The sequence below is a fragment of the Dermochelys coriacea genome, chromosome 2 (genome assembly GCF_009764565.3).
Source record: "Dermochelys coriacea isolate rDerCor1 chromosome 2, rDerCor1.pri.v4, whole genome shotgun sequence".
In the NCBI taxonomy this organism is placed as follows: Eukaryota; Metazoa; Chordata; order Testudines; family Dermochelyidae; genus Dermochelys; species Dermochelys coriacea.
The window spans coordinates 235954603-235972947 of NC_050069.1; the positions used below are offsets into that span (position 1 = coordinate 235954603).

Here is an 18345-nt window from a genome sequence, read left to right on the forward strand (position 1 = left end):
TCTTAAAAATCTATTTTCTTAAAAAATAAATAAATCCCCATTTCAGCAAATCTTCACAGTACATGTTGTGAGATATGTTGTGCACTTTAAAGAATCAACTTAAAGAAATGCACAGATGATTTGTGTTAATTTTCGTGCTTTCATTGTGCAGTCTTTTATGAAAAAGGCCCATTTCACATTAATTATGCATAAGAGCTTTCCCAGTACAATCATCTTTTTACAGTGATTGCCATTAAAAAGCCAACATTATTTCAACAGTTACTATCCAGTGATATGAGAGCATGACATTGTTCCCCCACAGTTAGAAGAGGGAATTATTGTAGTATCTCTGATATCATGATGTGGAAGTAACTGTTGGCAAATTACTTTTAATGGAGTACATCCTTGTTTTCTCAGTTTTTCAGCTGTGCACAGAAATTGCCATTTTTTTACCCACCACAAAACCTGACAGCCTGGAGTATAGGCTGGAGGGACCCTCCGCCAGCCTGATTGCCCCTGTGTGAGAGAGCAGGAATAAGAAGGATGTATATTCTGTCTAATCTATCTTGTCTGTTTTACCATAGGTCTTTATATTGTGCCTATCACCATAGTATCTAAGTGCAAATGGTTAGTGCAGTGTACCAACCAATTATATGACTGCAACTTTTATTTAAAATAGAAAAATTCTTCGGATTTTAGTAAAACAAACAAACAGCAGCAAAAGGGCTTCTGGAAGTCAGTATAGTGCTCAGGTCTTCGGGAATGTTAGAAGCTGAAAATTAGGAGAGGCAGGTCAAGTCGCAAGGTCCTTTTAGTGCTAATCATGCTCCCACTGAAGTCAATAGTAATATTCTCATTGACTTCAATAAGGCAGGATCAGGCCCCTGATAGATTGTCTGACAGGCTCCCTTCCTCTGACGTCAGACATAGCATTTTAAACCTGGCTCATGTGTACTTTCCTTTTATTTTATTTTATTTTATTTTTATCCTGTAAATCCTATATGCACCGGGTGTTGTGACCCACCCTTTGTCTTTTCAGTTCCTTCACACACCTGCGGCAGCTGCTGTCAGTCACTAAGGAGCCTTACTCCTTCTCCAATCCTTTCTTCAGCTGCTAGATGCTGCTGAGAAGGATGATTTCACAGGGATACTTTTCTAATCCAGTAATTGGACAACTGGGTTAATCTCATCCAGAGGCTGGGATTTTAGTGTAGTATAGGGGTAGGTTTTCTTGATACCAGTGTGTAACTTCCATTAATGTTAATGTAGTTTTGTGCAGGAGTATTGAGAAGATAATGTATGATGCTTGGTTGTAACTGAGGAAACATAAGCTTAATTACATTGCATTTGTGACCGGGGTATTAACTGAATTATTCTGATCCACTTTTTTCATAGCCCTTTAACTGTTCAGATTTGAAAGCTACTATTCATTGCTGAATGGTACCCCACTTTTATATATTTCAGAAATGAATCCTGGCACAAAAGGACAAGTTTCCCTTTGCTTGTACCTAATATTTGAATCAGTATTAATTTAAACCCCACCCACATGTAAGTATGCACCCATGAAAAACTGGTCTTTTTTATTTATGAATCACATCCTGATTTGCAAGAACTTTTACATCTAGATTTACACCAGCGTCCCTGTATGTACTGTATAGACATGCAGTTGGAAAATCTTCACAGGGGAGAAACAGTGACTCAGCTGCACTAGTGGGTTTGAGAAAATTTTAATAGCAAGGGTACAGATTTTGACATGGAGCAGCCCATTAATTCTCCACTATCAGAAACAAGAAGAGAAAGAGGAGCTTCTCATCTCTCTGTTGTTCCTGGGGTGCATCTCAGATAAACCAGGTACATGTATGATAGAAAGCAAGAGTCTATTTTCCCTTCAATTATGTTGGTGGAACTAATGGATACCTGAGACCCAGATTAGTTTATCCAAAAAGGTTTTTCCCACAAAAGGTGAATGTTTGAAATAAAAACCAAAAGCATTTAAAGTTTCTAGACTTTTTTTAAAATATGAGATGAACCTTTGGGTGTTACAGTATTTAATATACATTCTCGATAGAGAGAGAGAGAGAGAGGTTGGTAGTCTGGAATGAAAAACTTCTGTTGAACATATTACATTATGGTTCAGTTTCATCTCATGATTCTGAGAATCTGTCATTTTTTTTATTTTAAATAAACAAACAAAACCAAACAAAACCAAAGGCACATTGTTCTTTTCATTATCGAAAACATTCCTGTGAAAGGTGTACACCATTTATTGGAAATCTTCCATAACTGAAATAATTGGTAGTTTGTGGGCTTCTTCTGAATTGAAGATATCATTAAAATGGTTAGAAAATTGTAGTCTTCTACACTTAAATCACTTAAACATTGAAGCTTGATTTTTATATATATATAACTTTCTTTTTTGTTGTTGCTACTGCTATAATATTTTGACTTGGAGGATTTTTCCTTCTTCTGCCATACCAGCAGATATCACTTTATATTAAAAGAAACTGTGAACTGACATGTTGAATCTTGTTTCTGCATTAATTAAGCCAGCCACACAGGAGATGTTAGTTTGCCAAGAATTACTGTGCATCCAGTATGTCTGGAAGATGTGTTTTTGAGACTATTATAGATTGGCAAACCCAGCTTGAAATTTGGGCAACTTCTTTGTAGTCTATAGAGGAAGAAAAAGGGGATTATGACTAAAAGTTTACAAATACTCAAAAAAAAATTGTGAGAGACATTTGTTTTGTTAAATATTTTGGGGGTAGATTCTCCTGCCTTAACTCCAATTGATATTGTTGAGTTACACTTGTAGAAGGAGAATTAGGCCCTTTTGATTTATCACAGTGACACAAGTTTCACTTATACAAAGTGAAAAAATAATTCAATCCTTTTAAATTAAACAACTACAAATGTAGTTTGAAAGAAAGATACCATTTTAATCTGTACCATGGTCATTGTGAAGATTATTTTTCCAAGGCATACACAGCCTCTTGATTTAGGTGGTGGTGTTGAGCTGCACTTTCAGTGTATCAAACCAAAGCTACTGCAGGTTGTAGCTAATGAGAAATGTTCACCTGCAGGTTTACTGGCAATTGCCACCTAGCAGTCTGAATTCGGTTTAGACAATCATTCAATAACTTGTGTAGTAGCACAATAAACATTATCTTTCTCTTTCAGCACAGAGCTTTTAGCTCTGCCTCTGCAATAAAGGAATTAAATGCATTCTGGTTTTGTTCTGTGCTTTCAGCTACCACCTGTCCAGTGTTTTTTAGAATGTTGTATTTGGTGTCGAGCAAGACAACATTTGTCTGCGGTGTTTCTTGTTTAGCAATTTACAAGAACTATCAAGCCTTTAAGGAGCTAGTTATCTAGCCACTTTTGCTTTGCTTTTGGTTTATCTTTTCTAGGGCTTTAAAGGCATCTTGAATATCTAGATATTGTGGTTTTCAAAGAGTTCTTTAAAAAAACCCATTCACCATTCTCCTCTTCAAAATAATAATAACTGAGGCAATACAAGTACAGGGTGATACTCTATTATTATTTTACAGTTTATTTTAATATATGCCAAAACCTTAGGCTTATGTACATATTTAAATATACAGTACAATAAAAATTAAAACAGCCAGCCCAAACCAGTTTGATTTCTCTCCTTCAAACCACTTAACAAACCAGTCGGTCAAAAATGAAAATGCCCTACCTTCTCCAAAGGCCAGAGTCATCCCTTGCCTCTCTATCCTCCCGCTAAACCCTGGAAAATAGATGCATCTTGTAATATGCTCTTAAAATTCATCTATTCCATGCCAAATGTGGGGAGTGAATCCTTAAGTCAGGGACTAGACATGGAAAATACCTTGCCTTTTAAACTGGCATCTGATAGCTTGAGCGAGTCTTCTGCTTGCAGCTATGGCAGTGTCACATATGCACAGAGACAGTCTCTGAAATAGCCAAGTGTCAGACCATTTTAAGTCTTTATAATCAAAACCAGCATAAAAATCTCCACCTGAAAACTAACAGGTTACAGAGCTGTGGTGTAATGTGCTGTTAGTGCAATATGCCTGTCAACAAGTGGGCTTCTATATTGCACACATTATATTGCTTGTCCAAATTGTCTTATGGGTCAGCCCCATATATAGTGCCATGCAGTCGCCCAATTTCAAGGTGACAAATGCTCCTTAGTTTGCAAAATAAAGGAAAATCACTTGCCTAAAAACTGATGGTAATAAGCAATCTTCCACAACTGCCATCTGATCACCTAATAGAAGCTGAGGATACAGATAGCAAACGTGCTCCCACTCAGTCCGGTAGGCTGAGGTAATGTCTGCCATATCTTCTGATTAGCTCACTCAAGCTACCAATATCACTTTGGTCTTGTCTGGATGAGCCTCAGCCAGCTTGTTCCCATCCAGGCTTCAGTCTCAATCATCCACTAGGTAAGATGGTCAACTGCCTCAAGATGGAAACACAGAGCTGGATGTCAACAACGTACTGAAGTCACCATAATCCCATGTTTTCTCACTAATTTTCCTAAGAACCCCATATAAACATTGAACAAGGGGGTGGCACGATGCTGGGCTCAAAAAAAGAGCTCTTGAGGCATAAGATTAACCACCTAACACTATTCTTTGGGAGGTCTCAAAAAGAAGGGAAAGTATGAACACAACATTGACCTCATTAATTCTTGCTAGCCTTCACTAGTGAGTTAATAATGTCTCGTGATAAATGGTATCAAATGCCACTGATATAACTATCAGTATGGATGCTAATCTTCATCCATTGCCAGGAAGAAAACATTGGCTATTATTTACAGGTGTGGTTTGCTTACCATACCCAGGCCTGAACCCAGAATGACTAGAGGCAAGGCAATGCTGAGGCATCTAGATATTGTGAGAAGTTATGTTGCCATGTTCTTTGCAATCTTACCCAAAAAGAGAAGATTGAAACAAGTTAATAATTGGCCATATTGCAAAGATCAAGATAGGGTTTCTTGAGCAAAGGGTGTGCTGGTACCAACCCTTCCTAAAGGACAGCAGCCACCATGCCCTCTTTGAAGGAGGAATAGCAAAGGTAGTACTGCACGGCCAGGTTGCACCAGGCAGGAAGGATGTGGAACAGTTTTCCTCTCAGCAATCTGAAAATCAAGAAAAGAGAATTTCACATTTGTGCCTTTGACATAGTGCTATGCTACTTCAGGTATAGACAGTTCAGTCCTACTCCAAGCAGCTTGGATTAATCAGACTTTCCTTTGCCATTTGCACAGCCACAGAATAGGAGTTTAAAAAAATCTTCTAACACAATTGGTTGGCTTCATCATGGGATTTCTGCTAATGTGTCATAGTTGTCTTCCCCTTGTATTATCTACCACTAGTCACCTGAAAACCATGGCAATCTGTGAAGACAAACTGGTGGAAGCAGCTGCCTTGGACCACTGTATTGATAGTTGAGTATAATATTCTAGTAAATTATCAAACAAGCAATCTGTCAGGGGAATAAAATTCCTTCCCCAAAAACCTTCTAGAAGGTTTTGGGATAAATTAACCTTCAAGGGTGGACCATCTAAACAAGTCCAATGCCTCGTATACACAAAATGGTAAACATTGGTCCATGATGAGAGTGTAATTTCCATTTCCCCATCCTCCAGTTCTACCATGAATGATGAACCAAAAGTGTGGGAGAACATAGGCCACAAAGAGAGACTTTCAAATGTATGGCTTCTTCAGGAGCTGTTGTGTCAAGGAGTGGGTGGGGGATGATCAGGGAGCTTAATAGAGGGTCTGATACCTTCTGGGATCAAAGCTTAAGTTTATCAGTGGAATCTGAGATTGTGTGGAGTTTGGAGAGTGCAGAGGTAGCTCCATAAGGTGATACTCAAGAGTTCCTAATGTTGAAGGGAAAGTCCCATATTATTTAATTGAGGGGAAGGGGGGGGGGAAATAACTTACCTGGACAATGACCCCAACTGGAAGAGCTTAGTTTCTGGAATCCAGTAATGGATTTATTTTCACTAAAGAGCTAGGGTCCATCTGCTAATATAACCAAAAAGATGATGTGTAACTGTCTGTCAGCCTAACAATTAAACAAACTAGTGCATGCAGGCAGTGATAGGAGATAGTATATATGCCCTGGTTTGTTTATTTTTAGGCTGTCAGATCATTGCAGGTTTTGATCCCTGTTCTTTTGTTTTTGTTTTTGGTTGGTTGAAGCATAGATTGATTTGGTGGAAAATAAATACATCCAGAAGTTATAAGATTCAATATCCCATTACTCATTTCATGTTTTAAAATGTGTTTAAGATTTTTTTTAAAGGAACTGCAACCACACAAATAAATACATTTTAAGTTAATGGTCCAACAATCTACAAAAACTTGAGGGTTCAGAGAACTAGAAATCTGGAAGAGTATTCTGTGCTTGAACCACTTCACTGAACTAAGGAATTGTAGCAATTTCTGTATGTAGCCTATATTGGTACTGTAACATATTTCAGACATTCAGAGAACTTGTTACAGCTTTAACTATACTTTCTCCTCCCTGTGCTGATTGGCTGTTTGCTCCAGTCCCTCCACCCTCACAGTTTCTATACCTCCAATTCACTCACCTGCCCTTCTTACCATCTTCTTCTCTGCCCTGTTCCCTCCCCGCTTCCCTTCCCTTCCCTTTTCTTTCCATTGAGCTGATCCCCTCCTAACTCCCCCCTTCTGCAAATTATGGATTTAATATGATTTTTTTTGCTCTCATATTGTTCACTTTGCTTGTGTGCTATATCCATTCCTCCACCCTCTGTTTGTTTTGTCTGTTTAGATTGTAAGATCTTCAGGGCAGGGAACATCTACTACTCTGCATTTGTACAGTGCCTAACAAAATGGAGTGCTGTTCTTCATTGGCCCATAGGCACAGGCTAGGAATCTTGCCTTGTAAAGAATATCACAATAATTTCTTTAATACATATCATAAAATAGGTTGAAACTACAGTTCTATGTGTGGCTGAGGTTTGCAATTGTTAATATGAAACCATAGTTCTAGCTGCTTAATTACTTTTTTATTAATATAAAGTAACAAAACCAGTTAATAGCCATGGATATGCTGTATTTGGACCTTTGATAAGCATTTAATACAACAAAATACAGACCAAAATTTTTCAGTATTAGGTGCCTATAGAGAAACAACTATATCCATATTTAAGCACCTAATAAAAGTGCAATTTTCAGGTTTTTTTTAAAAGTGTGTGTATTAGGATCTAAGCTTAGTATATACGGAGTTATGAAGAGAATGAGCTACCTGAGAAAGAATTGCCTTAACGCTTTGAAACAGAGATTAATTTTAAATTTGGGATAGGATAAGGTGTGACTGGTGGACTGCTAAATTAGAACTAATTTGTTTTATTTCATTATTATTATTTATTTTTTATTTATTTATTATCTTTTTGTTGTTTTATATTGTAGCAGTGCCTCCAGGTCTCAATCAGGAATTGGGGCCCATTGTGCTAGGCATTATAAACACACAAAGACTATCTAAATAATCCCCGCCCCAAATAATTTTCAGTCTGAGTACACTCTTTGTACAGTGAAACCTCATTCTTGATCCAGATCCTTAAATCCCTACTCAATCTATTCTTGGGCAAAATCCCCATTGACTTTAATGAGAGCTTTGCCAAACTAAGGATTTTAGGATATGCCCCATACTGGAATTCTATTTATGTAAGGTAGCATTTCTCGTTGTTTCAGTGCACAGTAGTGTGTAAAATACAAACATGGTAATACAAAACCTCTCTTTATGTGACCAAATTCTGATTCCTTTGAGGTCACTAGAAAACTGCCATGGACTTCAGAGATCAGGATTTAGCCCATAGTGAAGTTATTCTGGGGAAAAGTGTCACTTAAAGAAGGTTCCGATGTGTATCAATAAGGTCCTGAAGATGGAATATGTAATAAATTGATAGTGATCTACTGATATTACAAAACTGGGAAGGGATGTCAGGATAAAGAAGGAGGGCAATAAAATTCAGAACGACTCAGGCAGAGAAAGAGCTAGGAAAGATAAGTGGCTTATGCAGTTCAGTGATGAGGAATATTGGTTCCAGAGAAGGTCAGAAACAAGAAAAGGGAAACACTGCGCTTACCACGGAGAGACTGCAAGTCCCAGACAGAAGATAATTCTAGTTTCAGAAAAGTATGTAAAATAGTTATGAAAACAAGTTGACAGGACAACACAAGGCAACCGCAATGATCTATACTTAATCTCACCGTGTTCTTTTACTAGAAGAAGAGGGGATCTCACAGAGGTATATGTAGTTTTGAAAGGGAATAAAGAGAAGTACTTCTCAAAATTGTCCTACTGAATATAAGAATAAGGGGATACTAGGCTTGGGCTGGGGAAGGATAAGTTGTTATATGAGAGACTATATTGCACCTAGTGTGAAACCCACCCACTAGTGTAGATGCAACAGAGGGCCTCCACTTCTGAGGAAACATAGTTCCGCTGCACAGGATGGGTAGCTGTGGAACTGTGTTCAGAGTGTTCCACATCTCTTGTATGTGGTGAAATGGGGCTCTGTATAGCCACACATGGAGATGGGGAGGGAAGGGGTGTGACTTTCTCCCTTACCGTGCAGAGGAAATATTTTTTGATGATTATTCCAGAGTGAATCAAGAAAGTTTATTTACAAAATACATTTAACCCTAACTAAATGTGTGCTGATATTTTTATCATAAAGCATGCTTTATTGAAACCATCCAACACACATTACATTTTTTATGAACTGTGCATTCAGATTATGTGAAGGAAAAGCTTGATATAGACAGTTCTAAATTTACTGTTTAATTATACCATCTTCTTCCAGGTTTCTCTTTTTTTCGCCATTCTCTTTTTCTCTATCTGTCTTGGCATTCATTTCAAATTAACCCCAGATTGGTAATGACCAGATTTTGGTAGCACGTGAAGGCTTCTTGTTGGCCTGTGTAAAATGAATTTAGTGGACTCAGTCTAGGTCTCATTAGATAGATGTCCATATCACAACCATAGTTATCGGACTAACTATTAGTCTTAGCAGAGGGGCCATGCATGAATGGCCTCTCTCCCGGGGTTTGGTCTTTCCATGATCCAGCTGGGGTACCTTAGAGAAGGTTATACTCCCGTGGCCAGTATTGTATTCACTCTGTGAATGAGCAGAGAGAGGGTTAGTCTCCAGGTTTCTCAGTTTAGGACCTTTCACAGAGGTGTGTGTGTTGAGGAAAATATTAATTTAAAAATCTGGACTGTCACTCTTAGGAATTCAGAGAAATTTTTCTTCTCCAATTTCTGTTATAGCTGAGTGAACCAGTTCACTTGGAATAAGAGCCAATGTAAAGTTTGCCGCAAACTCAGGCTGGACCTGTTTTAATGTTCAAAGAATGTGATTAACTTCTGTTTGTTTTTGTTAATTTTTACTTCCATTTGCTTCCTGGTTTTGGAAATAGAAGTTCTGAAATGCTGTGAGATAATGTATTCTGAGATATATCAGAGGGGTAGCCATGTTAGTCTGTAGCCACAAAAACAACAAGGAGTCCGGTGGCACCTTAAAGACTAAGATTTATTTGGGCATAATCTTTCATAGGTAAAAAAAACCCCACTTCTTCAGATTCATTCTGTTATAGTATTCTCATTCTAACCAAAGGCAGGAATACCAGAATTATTGCAAATGAGTCTGGTCTTGAAAAATATCCAATTTAATTTCTAGGCCACAAAGATAAAGATAAGCTTTAGGTGAAAAAAATCCACATTTTTTCATTCTGAATCCTGAACTAAATCTGTGAACCTGTTAAGATTGATCCACTGAAACTGTTATTCCTCAGTAGGCGTGTGAGGAGAACTGGGTCTTTCCATTTTCTATTATCTGTTGGCATTTCATTTGCTGTGGATCTAGCATTCAATAAAATGTTTGCTAACTTGGAATCCTAAAGAGAAGATACTTTGAATCACAATTATCTGAAGTTGCAGGGACATGTACATATTATATACAAAAAAAGATGCTTTAAATCACTTTTATCTGGAAAAGAAGAGGTATATTTTGCTGTATTTATGTCCTTCCAATTACAGGAATATATTGCTCTTCTTTTCAAGATAAAAGTGATTTAAAGTGTCTTCTTTTTGTACATAATATTTATATGTCCCTGCAACTTCCTTTTCAATCAGCCATTCTGTCATACTTACGAAGAATTAAGGAAACTGATTTTCATCAAATTTGCAAGAACTGTGCAAGTGTTGGTTCACTTTAAAAGTATTAAAGCTTCCCACCTTTTGTGAAAGATATAATTACAAGAAAAACAGAGTGTCTTGGGAAGAGGCTAGTTAGTAAACTGTATGCTTCATGTATACTACACTCTCTGCTGGAGTTGAATGCTTTTCTGCATAGACTTTTTTAGCTGCACTAACAGCAATTACAGGGCAGTCAGATAAAAATAAATCTACTATGATATGGATGATGGAATCAACTACTAAATTATTTAAGAAATAAATCAAAATGACATCATGCCATCAGTCAGGGAGTTCTGTATTTCTCTCCCTACACTCATTGTATTGTATGCATTTCTAATGCATTTATAGCACTATAGACATGTTAATAATAATATTATGCAGATGGAATACCTTTAAAAATTACATTGTACAATTCAGTCTGCCATAGAATTTGGGGGGGGTGTAACAAAGCCCCCAACAAAACTGCCTTTTAGTCAGGTAGGCGATAGAAAGGGAGTGGAAAGGGAAAAGGAAATGACCACATGAAACTCCTTGGAAAAAGCATGTTGAAGACGCACTAGAATGAGAAGCTAATGTTTTCTCCTGCTCTTGAAGATCTTACCTTTGCAGAACCTTCACAATCTCTCCTGTTACCTCTTACTATTCTCAAAGCACCGCACTGCAGTCAGCATCCCCCTAACTGGAGACTGAACAGGGCTATCTCTGGCATCTGTTAACACCACTTCTTAGCTGTGATTCCTTCATCCCACTAAGTGATGCAAGGCTTTCCTTCCCTCGCAGGAGCTCTCTGTGTCTCAATGCTTGCAGCGCTCCATGCCCCTGGCAGAGCAAGAGGCTAAACCTGACATTTATTTAATATATGTTGCTGAACTTATCAATGAAATGCAAGTATCTCCATGCAAAAACAAAGCTACTTTTCTAAGCTCCTTTAAAAATTGTAATGGGGAATTGCTGCCCCCCAAATCCCACCATGTAGAAGCCCCTGAACTCAGTGGAACCAGGATTTGTCTGCTGAGCAGTGAGTCCTCTCTAGTGGGTCTGAACTCCCTGAATAAAATGGAGCTGTGTTGTGTGGGAACTCTCTGTGAGTAGCGGTTGGCTGGAGGAAGAAAGGGGTGCAAATCACAGGGTCGCTGCTGCTGTTCTGAGTTCTTGTGGTAGGATCTCTTCCACTGAATCCTTGTGGAATTCTCCTATGTTAGTGGTGTACACAGGGGGCAGGATTTTGACCTGTCAGTTTTAGTCACATAGTACATAAATGAGGAAGCTGCCAAAATTCACAAACCATTTTGCTATTTGGGTAATAAAGGCATATATTAAAAGGTTGAGAAATGCTGAGATTATACATGTTTAGGGTTTGTATAACATTATTACATACTACACTAATTATCTGAAAGAATGTCTGTCTGCTCTGGTGTTGCAATAACTAAACAACAAAAAAAATTATTTGTGACCTCAAAAATATTTTCATCTTTCTAATAAGACTGAAATAAAGCAGGAAAGTAGTAGGCAAAATGAACTGTTCAAGAACTTTACCATATTAGGCTAACTTCACAGGCCATGATTGTACCTGGAGTGAGTGGCCTTTATTATACTAAACACATAAAGACAGGAAATCATACTTATTATAGGAAACAAACTTTAGAAAGTGTTTACTTTGTATTGTTTACTGCATTGCAAGCTAGGGAAACACAGCAGCATAACCCTCAATTAAACTAAACTGCATGAAAATCTGTGTGTGTGTGAGCTATATACACACACACATCTCAATAGCACAGAAGTTGAGCTGTCTGTCTAGTGAGCATCAGTGTAACAAATGTTTTTTCTTTATATTTACAGCTTCCATTGTTTTTGAAGCTAATTGGATTTTAATCCATACACTTTCCTTAATGAACCAGATTTTGCTCTAATTTACAACCCGTGCAAATTCAAAACAATGAGGTATTTATATGGGGTATAAATCACAGAGAATTTGACAGGGAATCATTTGAGGATTTTAATAGCTTTTATGTGCCACTTAAAAAGTGGTAACTAACTTTATACAATCTTTTAGTGTTCCGTATGTAGAAAGAGCCACATATATTGCAGCTATTAATGTAAGTTTTGTTGGCTGTAAGGTCAATGGTATTAGTATTAATGTTCTTTCAGCTGATAAATCTCAGTATAATAGCCTTCTGTGAAATAATAGCACAAATAGAACAGATTCTTAGCAGTGGATGATGTCCACATTCTTTTATCTACAAAGCTAACATAAGTAAAATGAAAGGATGATACGCCTACAGAGACCTATGGAATTCTGCATGGGAGGGGAAAGGACTTCCATATGCGGCCAATTGTAACTGCAAGGTTTCCTGTCAGATAGGAGAGAGTTTTTTCTCAGCTTTTCACCTGAGATCACTAGGAAACCTGTAAAGTGTGTGCAGCACTGTTGAGATGATATTTCAGAGCCCTGTACAAACAGTCCTATGTGTGTTAAGCCTGGGGGCCCGATACTGGCCCACTGCTGTAGCAATGACAATAAGGTATAAAGCTGCTTTGATGAGGCAGCAGAAATTCCCCTGATATATAGAGCCAGTGTAGCCAACTCTACATCATTTCCTCCTGGCTCTCCCACCAGCATAGGGAGTGTATTAGAGTATGCCCAGCAAGGGAGGAATTCTGGCTGGAGTGCTACTGTGCTCCAGCAATCCCTGGACTGTCTCTTATGGTCTGTTACTAGCTAATATAAGTTACAGCAACACCCACACTGAGCTGACTTGTGCCAGAAGCTAAAGTGGTCCCTAGCAGAAGAGTGTATTGGGGAGCAAAGAGGTGCTCCTTCCCCACTCATGTCTTGTGATGAATACAGTTTGGCCAGACGTGTGGATTGTGTCCTGTAAGCGTTGTCATTCCCATTTTACAGACTGGAAAGTTGAGGCACAGAGCTTAAACTTTTAAGGCATGATGATGACAATGACCATATAAAAACCTTGGAACAGTAGTTCTGAAAATACCTTGCAGGATTTGAACTAGGGTTAGGCAAAACCAGGGGCTGTTTTACTTTTTAAAAAACAAAAGTGGAATGGCTGAGATCTGGGTCCCCCTTATCTGAAGCACCAGTTTTTTAATTTGCTTTTCATTTTGGGGGTGGAGGTGGAATTGGGTTCATGACTTCTGTTTTGGCCTCCAGTTCCTACACACACTTCTTATTTGAAATAAGAAACTTCCTTTCTTCATTTGTGGTGATGTTGCCACAGGTGCATGATGTACTCCTAGTCCCTGATTTTGGGAAAAGATTTTCTTGATTTGAACAGGTTTCCAAGTAGCAGCCGTGTTAGTCTGTATTCGCAAAAAGAAAAGGAGTACTTGTGGCACCTTAGAGACTAACAAATTTATTTGAGCATAAGCTTTCGTGAGCTACAGCTCATTTCATCGGATGCATTTGGTGGAAAATACAGAGGGGAGATTGATATACACACAGAGAGAACATGAAACAATGGGTTTTATCATACACACTGTAAGGAGAGTGATCACTTAAGATGAGCCATCACCAGCAGCGGGGGGAGGGGGGGAAGGAGGAAAACCTTTCATGGTGACAAGCAAGGTAGGCTATTTCCAGCAGTTAACAAGAACAACTGAGGAACAGTGGGGGATGGGGTGGGGGGGGAAGAAATAACATGGGGAAATAGTTTTACTTTGTGAAATGACTCGTCCATTCCCAGTCTCTATTCAAGCCTAAGTTAATTGTATCCAGTTTGCCAATTAATTCCAATTCAGCAATCTCTCGTTGGAGTCTGTTTTTGAAGTTTTTTTGTTGAAGGATAGCCACTCTTAGGTATGTAATCGAGTGACCGGAGAGACTGAAGTGTTCTCCGACTGGTTTTTGAATGTTATAATTCTTGACGTCTGATTTGTGTCCATTTATACTTTTACGTAGAGACTGTCCAGTTTGACCAATGTACATGGCAGAGGGGCATTGCTGGCACATGATGGCATATATCACATTGGTAGGTGCGCAGGTGAACGATCCTCTGATAGTGTGGCTGATGTGATTAGGCCCTATGATGGTGTCCCCTGAATAGATATGTGGACAGAGTTGGCAACGGACTTTGTTGCAAGGATAGGTTCCTGGGTTAGTGGTTCTGTTGTGTGGTGTGTGGTTGCTGGTGAGTATTTGCTTCAGATTGGGGAGCTGTCTGTAAGCAAGGACTGGCCTGTCTCCCAAGATCTGTGAGTGTGATGGGTCATCCTTCAGGATAGGTTGTAGATCCTTGATGATGCGTTGCAGAGGTTTTAGTTGGGGGCTGAAGGTGATGGCTATTTTCTTTCTTGGGCCTTTCCTGCAGTAGGTGACTTCTGGGTACTCGTCTGGCTCTGTCAATCTGTTTCTTCACTTCAGCAGATGGGTATTTTAGTTGTAAGAATGCATGATAGAGATCTTGTAGGTGTTTGTCTCTGTCTGAGGGGTTGGAGCAAATTCGGTTATATCGTAGAGCTTGGCTGTAGACAACGGATCGTGTGGTATGATCTGGATGAAAGCTAGAGGCATGTAGGTAGGAATAGCGGTCAGTAGGTTTCCGATATAGGGTGGTGGTTATGTGAGCATCGCTTATTAGCACCGTAGTGTCCAGGAAGTGGATCTTTTGTGTGGACTGGTCCAGGCTGAGGTTGATGGTGGGATGGAAATTGTTGAAATCCTGGTGGAATTCCTCAAGGGCTTTTTTTCCATGGGTCCAGATGATGAAGATGTCATCAATGTAGTGCAAGTAGAGTAGGGGCATTAGGAGACGAGAGCTGAGGAAGCGTTGTTCTAAGTCAGCCATAAAAATGTTGGCATACTGTGGGGCCATGCGGGTACCCATCGCAGTGCCGCTGATTTGAAGGTATACATTGTCCCCAAATGTGAAATAGTTATGGGTGAGGACAAAGTCAGAAAGTTCAGCCATCAGGTTAGCCGTGACATTATCGGGGATACTGTTCCTGACGGCTTGTAGTCCATCTTTGTGTGGAATGTTGGTGTAGAGGGCTTCTACATCCATAGTGGCTAGGATGGTGTTTTTAGGAAGATCACCAATGGATTGTAGTTTCCTCAGGAAGTCAGTGATGTCTCGAAGATAGCTGGGAGTGCTGGTAACGTAGGGCCTGAGGAGGGAGTCTACATAGCCAGACAATCCTGCTGTCAGGGTGCCAATGCCTGAGATGATAGGGTGTCCAGGATTTCTAGGTTTATGGATCTTGGGTAGCAGATAGAATACCCCAGGTCGGGGTTCTAGGGATGTATCTGTGCAGATTTGTTCTTGTGCTTTTTCAGGGAGTTTCTTGAGCAAATGCTGTAGTTTGTTTTGGTAACTCTCAGTGGGATCAGAGGGTAATGGCTTGTAGAAAGTGGTATTGGAGAGCTGCCTAGTAGCCTCTTGTTCATACTCTGACCTATTCATGATGACAACAGCACCTCCTTTGTCAGCCTTTTTGATTATGATGTCAGAGTTGTTTCTGAGGCTGTGGATGGCATTGTGTTCTGCACGGCTGAGGTTATGGGGCAAGTGATGCTGCTTTTCCACAATTTCAGCCCATGCACGTTGGCGGAAGCACTCTATGTAGAAGTCCAGTCTGTTGTTTCGACCTTCAGGAGGAGTTCACCCAGAATCCTTCTTTTTGTAGTATTGGTAGGAAGGTCTCTGTGGGTTAATATGTTGGTCAGAGGTGTGTTGGAAATATTCCTTGAGTCGGAGTTAGTAGTAGTTAGTTTGTTACAGGATTGGCATAAGATTTATTAACTTAGAAAAGAATTAGGAAACTTATTTACAAGGTTCAAACAGGAAACATAATACACCCAAATGAGTTAGTCTCAGATTTTAAAAGGTAACAAACTTCTATAATAAGCAGCTCTATATGTCCTTTAGAGCTGACCCATGCCAAGCAGCATGGCGATTTCTTGTTATGTTTAGGAATCTTTGCCCCTCAGAGTCCAGCACAAGGAGACCAAATTTCTCCTGTCATGGATTTTTATACCCCCTTACCCCAGAATTCAAGCTGATGGGATGAGTTCATGCACAGGCCTCCTCTTCATAGAGAGGATGAGGAATGCAATTAACAAGTTCTCTGTCCTTTGATGCTAAACAATGCCGCATTTGCCTTCAATGGGCCATCTTGTGTGCAGGACAGAGGCTTTACCTTAGTAAATCATTCTTTTCCTCTTTGGAGAGTTACAGGATTACAAAGAGAAAAGGAGTACTTGTGGCACCTTAGAGACTAACAAATTTATTTGAGCATAAGCTTTCGTGAGCTACAGCTCACTTCATCGGATGCATCTGATGAAGTGAGCTGTAGCTCACGAAAGCTTATGCTCAAATAAATTTGTTAGTCTCTAAGGTGCCACAAGTACTCCTTTTCTTTTTGTGAATACAGACTAACACGGCTGCTACTCTGAAACCTGTCAGGATTACAAAGGTTTATGATACAAACACTCAATATGACTTTAACTTTATACCGTAGGATACAAATACTGTAAGTAGGATTAATATATGCAGCATCCTACAAGCATTCTGTAAAGTCTAAACACTGAACACATTCTTATAACACTAATAGCTGTTTTAACTATACTAACCCCCAGGTAAGATAGACTGGTTTCCAGCTATGCATTTGTCAGTGTTCAGCAATGCCCTGGGCCTTGGCATGACCTGGCACTGGGTCTGCCAGCATCACAGGTGTGTCTATACTGTAACCTAAGGTGTAATTTTCAGCTCAGGTAGACTTACCCACGCAAGCTAGCATGCTAAAAATATCAGGAAAGCATCACAGGCTAGCTGCCTGACCCTCTCGGTATGCACTCACATGCCTAGCCTGTACTATCACCTGCACAGCTGTAACCACGCTACTATCTTTAGCATGTTAGCTTGATCAAAATTAGCGTTGGTATGTCTACCCAAGATGGAAATTGCACCCCGGGCTGCAGTGTACACTCTCCTGCTCCAATCCATCCTCAAGATGTACTTCAACCATGGGGCCCTCATGAACTAATAGTGGCCAGTTGGAGATAGTTGCCATCTGTTTTGGGGGGGGAGGACTACAACCCAGAAACCTTTGATTGTATGATTTATCCCTCTTCTTCATCATTCATTTGTTGCTTTTCTTCAACAATGAGCTATTTGGGGCAGGGACTGTCTTACTATTTGTTTGGCCAGCACCTAACAAATTGTGGAATGTAGCTGTAATATAAATTAATTACAGTTGTAATAATTTCTAATATGGGTCGAACCTCCCCAAAGCTACATGTATTCCAAGGTTACATTAGGTCTACAGAAATTGAGCTGAAAATTCCAAACTCTTACTAGTTCCAATGACCCAAGTCATATTTCTGTCCTGTGTAATTGACAAAATACTGAAGCACCAGCCAGTCTCTTTAGATAAATTATAGATTTAGAAAAAGCAGCCCTCAGTCAGACTACTAATAGAAGGTGTGAACCACTATGGTATGACATGTTTCTTTTATGTAGTAACACCATTGCGACAGTAGTTCAAAAACAAGTAGGACAAGGAAACAAAATATGGCTTGGTTAGTTCAAATAGGAAGATATGTAAAACTTCACACCGGACATAGAATTAAGTGGTAGCTGGGAAGTTTGCCAAGAAGATCTAAGGTTTCAGTTCCACAATGCCTTTAGTTACATGCTACTTTTCTTCAGAGAGAAAAGACCATTTCTCTCCTACAGCATTTCCTTCAAGGGCTTCTCCTGTGGCTGTTTATTAATAAACAGCTGTTTGCAATGAAAGACAATCTCTTTATAAAAAGAAAAGGAGTACTTGTGGCACCTTAGAGACTAACAAATTTATTAGAGCATAAGCTTTCGTGAGCTACAGCTCACTTCATCGGATGCATTTGGTGGAAAAAACAGAGGAGAGATTTATATACACACACACAGAGAACATGAAACAATGGGTTTATCATACACACTGTAAGGAGAGTGATCACTTAAGATAAGCCATCACCAACAGCAGGGGGGGGAAGGAGGAAAACCTTTCATGGTGACAAGCAGGTAGGCTAATTCCAGCAGTTAACAAGAATATCAGAGGAACAGTGGGGGATGGGGTGGGAGGGAGAAATACCATGGGGAAATAGTTTTACTTTGTGTAATGACTCATCCATTCCCAGTCTCT

At 39.4% G+C, this 18345-nt stretch overlaps 1 protein-coding gene across 19 annotated transcripts in view; it reads left to right on the forward strand.

Moving 5' to 3' along the window:
• KIAA1217 (KIAA1217 ortholog) overlaps window positions 1-18345 on the forward strand; it is a 528161-nt gene that overhangs the window by 295713 nt on the left and 214103 nt on the right. Inside the window, exon 2 of one of the 19 annotated variants that reach the window (XM_043509461.1) lies at window positions 1444-1527. The exons of the other annotated variants lie outside the window; for them this stretch is intronic. The gene's annotated coding sequence lies outside the window, so the exon portion shown is untranslated. The remainder of the gene's footprint in view (window positions 1-1443; window positions 1528-18345) is intronic. 19 annotated transcript variants of the gene reach the window in all.